This window comes from Colobus angolensis, unplaced genomic scaffold (assembly GCF_000951035.1).
Source record: "Colobus angolensis palliatus isolate OR3802 unplaced genomic scaffold, Cang.pa_1.0 Scaffold178, whole genome shotgun sequence".
NCBI classification, from domain to species: Eukaryota; Metazoa; Chordata; class Mammalia; order Primates; family Cercopithecidae; genus Colobus; species Colobus angolensis.
In genome coordinates, this window is record NW_012114910.1 from 179,628 (window position 1) to 188,840 (window position 9,213).

General features: G+C 43.7%; 1 protein-coding gene across 1 annotated transcript in view; it reads left to right on the top strand.

Moving 5' to 3' along the window:
* The first annotated feature begins 821 nt into the window (after nucleotides 1-821).
* The window catches only part of CDH8 (cadherin 8, type 2), a 387,613-nt gene continuing 379,221 nt past the window's right edge, over nucleotides 822-9,213 (top strand). Inside the window, exon 1 of the mRNA XM_011938783.1 lies at nucleotides 822-1,766. The gene's annotated coding sequence lies outside the window, so the exon portion shown is untranslated. The remainder of the gene's footprint in view (nucleotides 1,767-9,213) is intronic.

A 9,213-nucleotide genomic window follows, 5' to 3' on the forward strand; every position in this document is an offset into this window, starting at 1 on the left:
CTGGTTCTCTTCACCTCTCCCTCTCTGAAATAATCCACTAAATTTCTTGCCCATGACAGCTCCAAAGTGAAACAAACCGATATTAGAGCTACAGTCAATATTCTTTTTCACATTTCACAATGGGTTGTTAGACGCAGCACACAAAAAAAATGTCAAATTTGCATAAATATCATAAGCATATTGTGCCTATTTTCTCATTCTGTTCACTCTTTCTCATTCATTCGAGTCAGACAGTACAAGCTCTACAGACCGTGCGTCTGGTCCCTTGCACCCCTTTCCCTCTTCTGTTCTGGCTCTGTCCCCAGATGGTAAAATCCACCCTCAGGCTCACGTCTAGTGCACCCAGGGAAGGGACTAAATTGGGATCTCCTGTGGAGAGGAGGGATTTTTTTTTTTTCAGGTAAGAATTAATTTGTCTTATATTTAGCTAATTTTATTAGATGATCACAGTGGCATCGTCTACGTGTTAGTCCCAGTGTTGAAAAGAAAAGAAATCTGGACCTCCTAATTCATGATCCCTGTAACCCCAGGGTGGCCATTTCTCAGGATTTGAGCGCAGCCCATCAGAAGACTTGAAGTGGCCACAGACAGGGCAGCTTTTGGTGGAGGCAGGAGAGCTGCAAGGATGGTACCTGAGAGGATATGAGATCAGGGCACATTGAGAAGACCTAGCAATCCCCCCCTTTTTCCCAAGCAAGTTCTGCTTTGCCTGCCCTCCTCCCCACAACCAATTACTGCGCGCCCCTCCTTGCTGCCCCTCTACTGTCCCTCATCCCATTTTCCCAAAGGAGCACGAGGACATCAGGAATGTGCTCCATCACAGTACCGCGACACACAGCCTCTAAACCATAGCGTCTGAGTTGCAGGTAGGGGTCTCACAATCACCCTATTCTGTACGCAAGAGGCCCTTGGAATAAAGCGGAGGTAAGCTGCCCACGCTCAACCCTTTGCCCTGTCGCGTCCTCTTCCTTCTACGGAAAACAGCTGCGAGTCACTGAGACGCTTTTCAAGATAACGCCAGCCCCAGAGCTCAGGTGAGACCTCTAGAGAGAAAGCTCGCAGGTACCTCCTCTGCATGCTGTTATCATCTGCCAGCCCCCTTATCCAGGAGCTCGGCCCTCGGCAGGCTGCCCGCACCGCGCGGAAGGGCGCATCTTCACCCCGTGGCTCTGGCGGCAGAGACGCGCGGGGCGTGCTCGGGTGCGAGGAGCGAAAAGTTGTGCGCCCACTTGGGTAGGGGGAAAGACGGCGACCGAGCCAGCGCGCGAGAGCGAAGGGGGAAGGCGGGGAGGGGGCGGGGAGGGGGGACTGCTTACATGAATTTCCAAGTGGTAGACCTGCCTCTGCGCTCTGCCCAATGAGATCCGTCAGGGGAGGCACCCGGCTCACTTTTCCACATCACTTCACAGTTACATTTGGCAGGCAGGCGGGCTCGCACGCCGGAGCGCTCAGCCCAGAATTAGCGGATTTATTTGGAATCTCCCTGCCTCTTCCAAGCTCCGCCGCCGCCGCTGCCGGTTGTGCATAGACGGTAGCGTCAAGCCACCAGCTTCACTTTGGGCTGCGGACACCCAGAGCCCTGCGCGCCCGCCCCGCGTCTCCGCACCAAGCCCTGCAGCTCCGAGAGGCATGAACGGAATCCGGAGGCGCCTGCCTAGCGCGCGAGGACCGGTCGGCGCTCGCCGCCCTCGGGAGCTGACCCCGAGCCCCTCCAGCCACTTGTGAACCAGGAGGCTTGACATTAGCCAGCGCAGGGCCCCACACGAGTAAGTGTTCCCCCAACCCAGTCCCGTTTTTCTCTATGTCCCGACGATCCAGAAGGGACCGTTTCTTATAGGAATTCTCATGCCCCTTCGGACACCTTGCGCTCCTCCTGCCTCTCAGATGGTAGATGCGGGTTCCTAGCATAGGCTCGGGGCTAAGCTGTGTCTTTCGCGATATCCATGGGTGATACGTACGTTCGCCTCAGGGTTTGGCCTGTTTTTGCAAACTGCTTTGACAACAGATCCTAGAGAGTAGCAAGCTCCAGGCTGTGCCCCTCCAGTTTTCCTGCCGCTTTCCTTCCCTGCGGGGACTTGACTATTTCGCAGCCTCCCAACGCAGGCAGGCGCGGCTGCAGCCGCGCGCCTTCACTGCGGGGTGCGTGCGGTGAATGAGAAGCACCAGCAGCCCGCTGTGCGGAGGGTGCAAGCCAGGGAAAAAAGGAGGTGAGGGGGCCCGAATGCCCTATGGCTGGTTTTCTGCACCGCCTCATCTCCGAGGCGAGGGAGGGCGACCCCCGCGGCAAGGCTGAGGGCCAAGGCTCAGCTGCGAAAGCCCCAGCGCGAGGCTTTCCCACAAGTGGCAGCTCCAGCTCTGGGAGGCGCGGTGCCTGCTGCAAACTTGCCGGGCTCCGGAGTCGCCCCGCGGCTCTGCCCTCGCCAAGACGCTGCCCAGCACCCCTGCAGGACCCCTAGGCAGTGTCTCCCCGGAGCTCGAGATTGCGCGCACGGAGGCCCCCTTAAGCCGGGGACTCCGTAGTCCCTCTCCTAGGGACCGCTGAGCCCAGAGCTGCGCTTTCTGTGATCTGGCCGCTTCTCATCCGAGAACCTTTGGGGGGCTGGTCGCGCCCCTCGCAAGACCGGAGGGAAAAAGGCTGTTGCCTGGGTTCTGCCAGTACGTAACAGGTTCATAAGGAACCTACTCCCGTTCTCCCAGGCTCCAGCCAAGACTGGGAAACGGTAAAAACGTACTGCCGCCAACGCTGATGCCAACAGGTATCCACAATTTCCTCCGCTTATTCCTCCCAAGCACCAGAGCCTTCCCCCACCAAATCTGGCAGAATCCTCAAAGTTTCCTTGCGGTTGACCCTTCCTCCGCAGGCACGGAGCCGGCGGCACGTCAAGGACTAGCCGTTTGCCTCCACCAGCGGAGAGGGCAGCTGTTTGCTTGGGTTGCTAAATGTAAGAAATCAAACAACATTAATTGTTTATTGTTGCAAACGCACAACATTCGTCCATAATGGAAAATCAGGCTGGCAGCTGCTCACTTCAGCACCAATCAAACGATAGAGCTTATCACCAAGACAGCGGGAGGGAGGAAAGGTCCTTTCAACTTTACCACCCTTTCCTGAAGATTCCACAAGAGTTTCCTCCTTAGGAGGCATGATTCGACAATCCCTTAGCGCGCCCGAGCTGCTAATCAGATCAGCTGCTTTCTTTCACCCGGCGTCATGGTATTCGGGGGCTGACAATGGGAACGAGGGGACGCTAGGGAAGGTAAGCCAGAGTACTATCCCCTCGCATCCGGCACCATTGCAAAGCAGATCCGAGGGATGAGGGTTGGCTTTTGAAGCGCCTGTCCTCTTTACAACACTCCTGACAGCCATCTCAATGGTTAAAAACCCTTCTTGGGCTGTCACCTCCGGCTTCATTATAGGAGCTTTTCAACTGGAAAACTATGTGTGGGAAAGATGTTTATGTAAGATTCGAAAGTGGGATTTTCCATCCATTCAGCCTCGCTGCTGCACCTCACTGCATGCAAAGTGAGCCCTGTCGTTCATGCTAAATACCACTAAAATCCCTGCCTAGATATTGCTTTGCATCCGCTGTGTCCAGTGTTGCAGGGATTTCTTCGTGTGTGTGTGTGTGTGTGTTTGAGAGAGACAGAGCGAGAAAGATGAGGTGGAGGCTGGGAGTGGGATTCTTCTACGGAGAGAAGTGATACCTTTGAAGGATGTTCTCTTAGGGTTACATTCTTCTTCCCTTAAAGGGAATTCTCCATAATCATCATGTCCGGACATGTTTTTCCACTTCCCCGAGCTCTGTGGCTGGAATAAATTCTAGAGCTATCCCCTTATTAAATAATAATTCTGATAATAATATTCTGTAATTCTGCTTTAGCAGATTTGAAGCTCGCTGTCACATAGTCATTTCATGCTGGAGCAGTCGCAGTATTTTAAATCACCTTTTTTTTTTTTTTTTTCCTGGACTCTGAAGAAGGCAAGGAGTTGAGGAAAATCCCTCTGAAAATAGAGAGGGGAGTCTTCCCAGCAACTCTGGGGACTGCTTCATTGAGAGACCTTCAGTGGCAGTTCACCTTTCTCATTCTGATCCCCACACTCCCCAAGTGAATGTCAAGTTATCCCCTGACCATCACAAACAGGCCAAATGTTTTAGAGGCACTGGATAATGTGCTCTGAAATTTGTGCTGTAATGCTGTCATTCAAACTTTTTAATCTACTTCCCCTGCAAATTGGATCTTACATTGCTAATTATTATTACTATTAGAAATCAGTGCTTCTGCTTTACAATTTACAGTCTCTTAAAACCTTCAAGATGGGTAAATCTCTACATTCAAGACTCTGTAACATTTCTTGGCTGCATTTCTGGTGTGTAGGATGCATTTCTTGAGTTCTTGAAGCTGCATGAATTTAGCTAAAAGAACAGAAAATTTGATAGCAGCCCTCACTAGAATAGCAGTTCCATTTGCCTGCTGTACACATCTCAACTCTGAAGGGAAGGAATTCCTTACCCTGGAAAACAACTTTATTTGGGTATTATGTAGAACTGTGGTCAACACAGTATTCATTTTTAGCAACCCCTCAATTAGCACTGAACACAATTTAAGTAGCCAATGGCAGCATGATCGATGTAAAACAAAACAAACAGCCCATGAAATATGCTCAGCCGGATGGAGGAGACCACTTGAGAAGGCATTTGTAAAGACTGATGTGAATGTACTCAAAGGTCTGATACTGCTTGTTAGTCAGGAGGAACAGATTGTTGGAACAAAGCAAAGAAACTCCAAAGAATGAGAATGTAATGATTCTATTCAAGAAATTGTACCTCTGGGCTTTGCTTTCCAGGTTCCTTTCATTGTTTATTGGTGGGGAAAAAGAACATGCTCATATTAAAAAGTTCAAATCCACACTTCAACAGCCGTTCAGAAAACCTTATCGATGTGGGTAAATTAATGCTTTAAAGAAAAAAATGACAATCTTTGTTATTTTTCTACTCAAGGTGGCACACCTCACAGCTTTATCAACATTCCAATTTGAGCAGATTTTCCATGCAAAACCAAAGGCTTTCAATGGGTAAAGTGACGTTCAATTTGTATTTCCAACCACACTTTTCTGGTCCATCAGCAAACTTTCGTGTCTGGCAAATCAAGGCACAAGCATAATCGGAGAAGTCTTTCTATTATAGGTGCAATTTAAGGTCTGAAGACTTCTTTTTGAAAACATTCTGCTCAGTGGTGTGCTGATACTGATTTAAGTTATTTTATATTTGTTACAAAGTTATTCAGTGCAGCTGGTAGAGAAAAACAGTTTTCTTTTTGTTTTCAGCACTGTTGTCATTCACAGCGGAAATGGTCTAACTTAGCTTTTTAATTCAGAAAAAATGTGTCCTAACTTTGGTGTGTTATACACCTCTCAGGGTAGGGGGGTAGGTAGATAAACCAATGATAATTCTTGTTGCCCTGTATTATGTACACACACACACGCCCGCAAATAACACACACACGTATACACAGCTTGCCTCTTGAAAATGTGCCCAGATAACTAACTTATTTACTGGCTCAAGTCTGAGATTTTTATCATGTTCCCTTTGCCATTTCATCTGCCTTAGATTCTTTGATTTGCCTTTCTGGCTACTCTGATTTGTATATTGATCAGTCTCCCAAAAAATGTTATCTGTGGTGCTTGGAATTTCCCTCCAGCATCCAATACATGTATATTTGTGAAACAGAACAATTTTTTGATGGACAAAGGCCATCATCCGATTTAGCAGGGCTTAATTAACCAAAGGGCTATTAGTGCTTTCTCATTTCATTCTTACAGAAAGTTGCGATGCTAATCTATTTCTGCTGAACTGTTGGTTCCTGTCTCTGGAACCTAGTTTAGATGTAACCATGAAGAGAAAATTAGTTGAACCTGGCAACTTCAAAAGGTCAGAAAAGAAATAAGTTCAAGGGACGCCATTTAGCTTCTTCTACCATATGTTGCGGCTAACTAAATCTCTGTTGCTTCTTCATGGCAAAGCACTGGGGCCAATACTGTTTCTTTTTCTTATCAAGTTTTAAGCTTTATTTCCTGGGTTTTAAATGTCACGTGCTATTCCCTATCATAAACAATATCCATCCTCTTGCTTAGATGTCTTTGTGTGTGTGTGTGTGTGTGTGTGTGTGTGTGTGTGGTTAAGTTCTCTAAGTAGGTAGAGGTATATAGATGTGATTTTCTGTATCTCTTTGGAAAGTATCATAAATGAATAACATTTATATTTGGAAACTTCAAACAATTTTCTTTCTCTGCCTTCACTGCCAAAGACAATTGCAAATACTAGAACGATGGATGGTTCAGGGCTAAGCACAGTTAGTGCTCAGTAAACATTTATTTAATGCAGTAACAAATTAGCCAAGACTATACCCTGCACCCTATACTAGTGTATTTTCATTAAAAGAAGGAGATACAGTCATATCCAAAGTTCAATATTATGACTTATCTACCACAATTTTCTCTACAGAAATTTCGTAAGTCCTCCTAAGTCTATTTTTAGTCATAGCTTTCCTCATTTTTAAAAATCAATTTTACTCATGTTCCACAAAGCATATTTTTGTTCCCTCACAATCATCTTTTAAATGATATGGGAATATAAAAAATGACGTAATTCAGCTTTGTAAAAATGAGAATGCCTCCAAGACTAGACTTGCATCAAAGAATGCTATTAAACTATATTTGACGCAAAGTTATATTTTATTGGCAAAAAAATGCACTAATTGTGGAGTTGCTGCATGGCTGACTCAATGTCTGTAGATTGTTGAGAATGTATAACAAATAATTGAGGATTAATTTACTTCCTCCCTCCTTCCTGCCCTCCCTTCTTTTTCTTTAGTATATTTTTGTATTGGAATTGAACAGTTTGCTTTACCCTTATGTGAATTGCAACTATGGGTGTTTTCAAAGACAATTCCATACTCTTCCGTATTAATCAACAGAATACCTGATCCTCACATAAACACACAGGGAAAAATAGTGTTCCATGATAAGGTACTTTTGTGGATGTGTTTATTGATATTTTAGGCATATTGAAGATATTACAAAGGAATATTAAATGGAATCCCCTTAGTCTTTTTTATGTACATCAAGTGAAAATATTACAGTATATTTATGTTTCATTTGCAGTCAGAACAATATTTTCCATGCCTTTTTTCTCTCTTGATAGATTAATGAATAAAATATGATTATCTGATTCTAGATATGACACAAATAATATAAAATAAGTAGACAGAGGAATGGTATAAATATCACAAGGGAATTATTTCCTTTTTATGTAAGAAGATTCATCTCCAAAATTTGGTTTAAGAAGTACAAAGGCACATTTTCTTCTTCATTAGTCTCATGCTGGTTGAGCTTTCTAAACAGAATTTACATTTGTGTCTAAGTATTCCCATCTTCAATGTGGGGATGCTCAGAAAAATGAAAAAAAAAACCAACCAATTAATTCATACTTATTTTTATCAGAGAGGTAAAACAGACATCTCCTCTTGCCTTTGAGTGTCGCTAAACTATAGTAGCTGAAGATTGTATACATATTTTGGAATTTGCATAAACAACTCCCTTAATTTTCATAAATTATACATTCTGGGTCGTAACTCAATAGTATTTGTGTCAAAAAATTGCTTACTGTCTATCTGTCTACTCATCCGTCACCTGTGTCTGTAGTTCACGTTAAGTGTCAGTGAGTGGTTATTAAGTGATAAAGTTTCAGAAACATCAAAGAGTGACAGTAAGGTACACTTGTAAGCATGGTTACTACACAGTGTAATCTAATTGGCAGAATCTGGATGACTTATACTGGGATCGTTGACGGCATTTTAATTTCAATATAAGAGACTCTGAAGCCCCCATTATGTGATACAAGTGATTTTTAACCATTTCCACATTTCTTAAGTGAGAAGAGAAATCTAATTTCCATCATCGGTAGTGCTAAAGTTTCTTGAAATAAATAGGAAAAGTCAGTTGCAATCTCTGATGAGCATTATCTTCTCTGAGCTCCCTTCTAGGTAGTATATAGCTATCACCTTGGCTTCATCTTGGAATTAGTAGAGACTTTGCACTTGTGCTGTTCTCACAAGAATGTAGATGATTATGAAGTGCAATGGAATTTATCTTACAAAAGAGATGTACCAGGCAATGTTTTTTAATGAGCAGCTACACTTTGATTGAAAGAGAATAGCTCACTCATGAACAGGTAGTGCTTGCACTCTACCCTGTCAGCAGAAAATAGTGATGGACAACGTCATATCTTCTATGGGAAGGAAAGATGTGGTTGGTTCTGGACAGTAAAATTTCAACCCTTCTGAGGCTTAATAAAACTACTTGAAATCATTGCTTTAATTGTATGTTAGTTGTGGAGAGGGAAAGCTATTTCTAAAATGCTATTTTATTTATACCCACCCTGGTTCATGCCTCAAGAAATCAAGAGTTGAAAAAAGTTATTTTACTAATTACCTGTCTGCATAGAACATTGGAATTTTCCCCGCTGAAGTATATACACACACCATGAGATTGCAATAAAATAATTTTTAAAAATCAGTAAATATTTTTGGTTAAGCACTCGAAACATTTGATAGTTACTATAATTGCTACATTGACAAAGAGTTTCAATTACCTTATTTATTTCTTCCTTAATCTTTCAAAGTAGGTAGTATTAAACACAGAGCATCAGTTTCTTCACCTGCCACAAATAAAATAAACGTGCCCAGGTGACTTATTTCATGAATGATAGAGCTGTGATTCAAACCTCTTCTATCTGATTCTAGAGTCAGTGCTCTAAACAGTTATCTCATGGGGCTTTCCACAGTTCGACTGAATTACAGGTTGATAAGAATGAGGTTGATTCTGATTGATTGCTATGATTTAAAGGACCTGCACAAAATGTTGTAACTCAGTAGGTCTCTGGCTATTAAATTCTGAACATGTGATTTAAATATTGCAAAGGATATGACTTTTAAATAAAGAAGGAGGGATTTAGATTAGACTTGAGAAATGACTTTCTGACACCACTGTGTTTGTAATTGGCAAGAGAGTTGTGGGACTGATACTCATTTTTTTTTTTTAGGATGATCTTGATACTGGTTTGCCTTTAAAAAACCCAACAGAAGAAAATTATTCTTTTTTTTTGAGACAGAATCTTGCTCTGTCACCCTTGCTGGAGTGCAGTGGTGTGATCT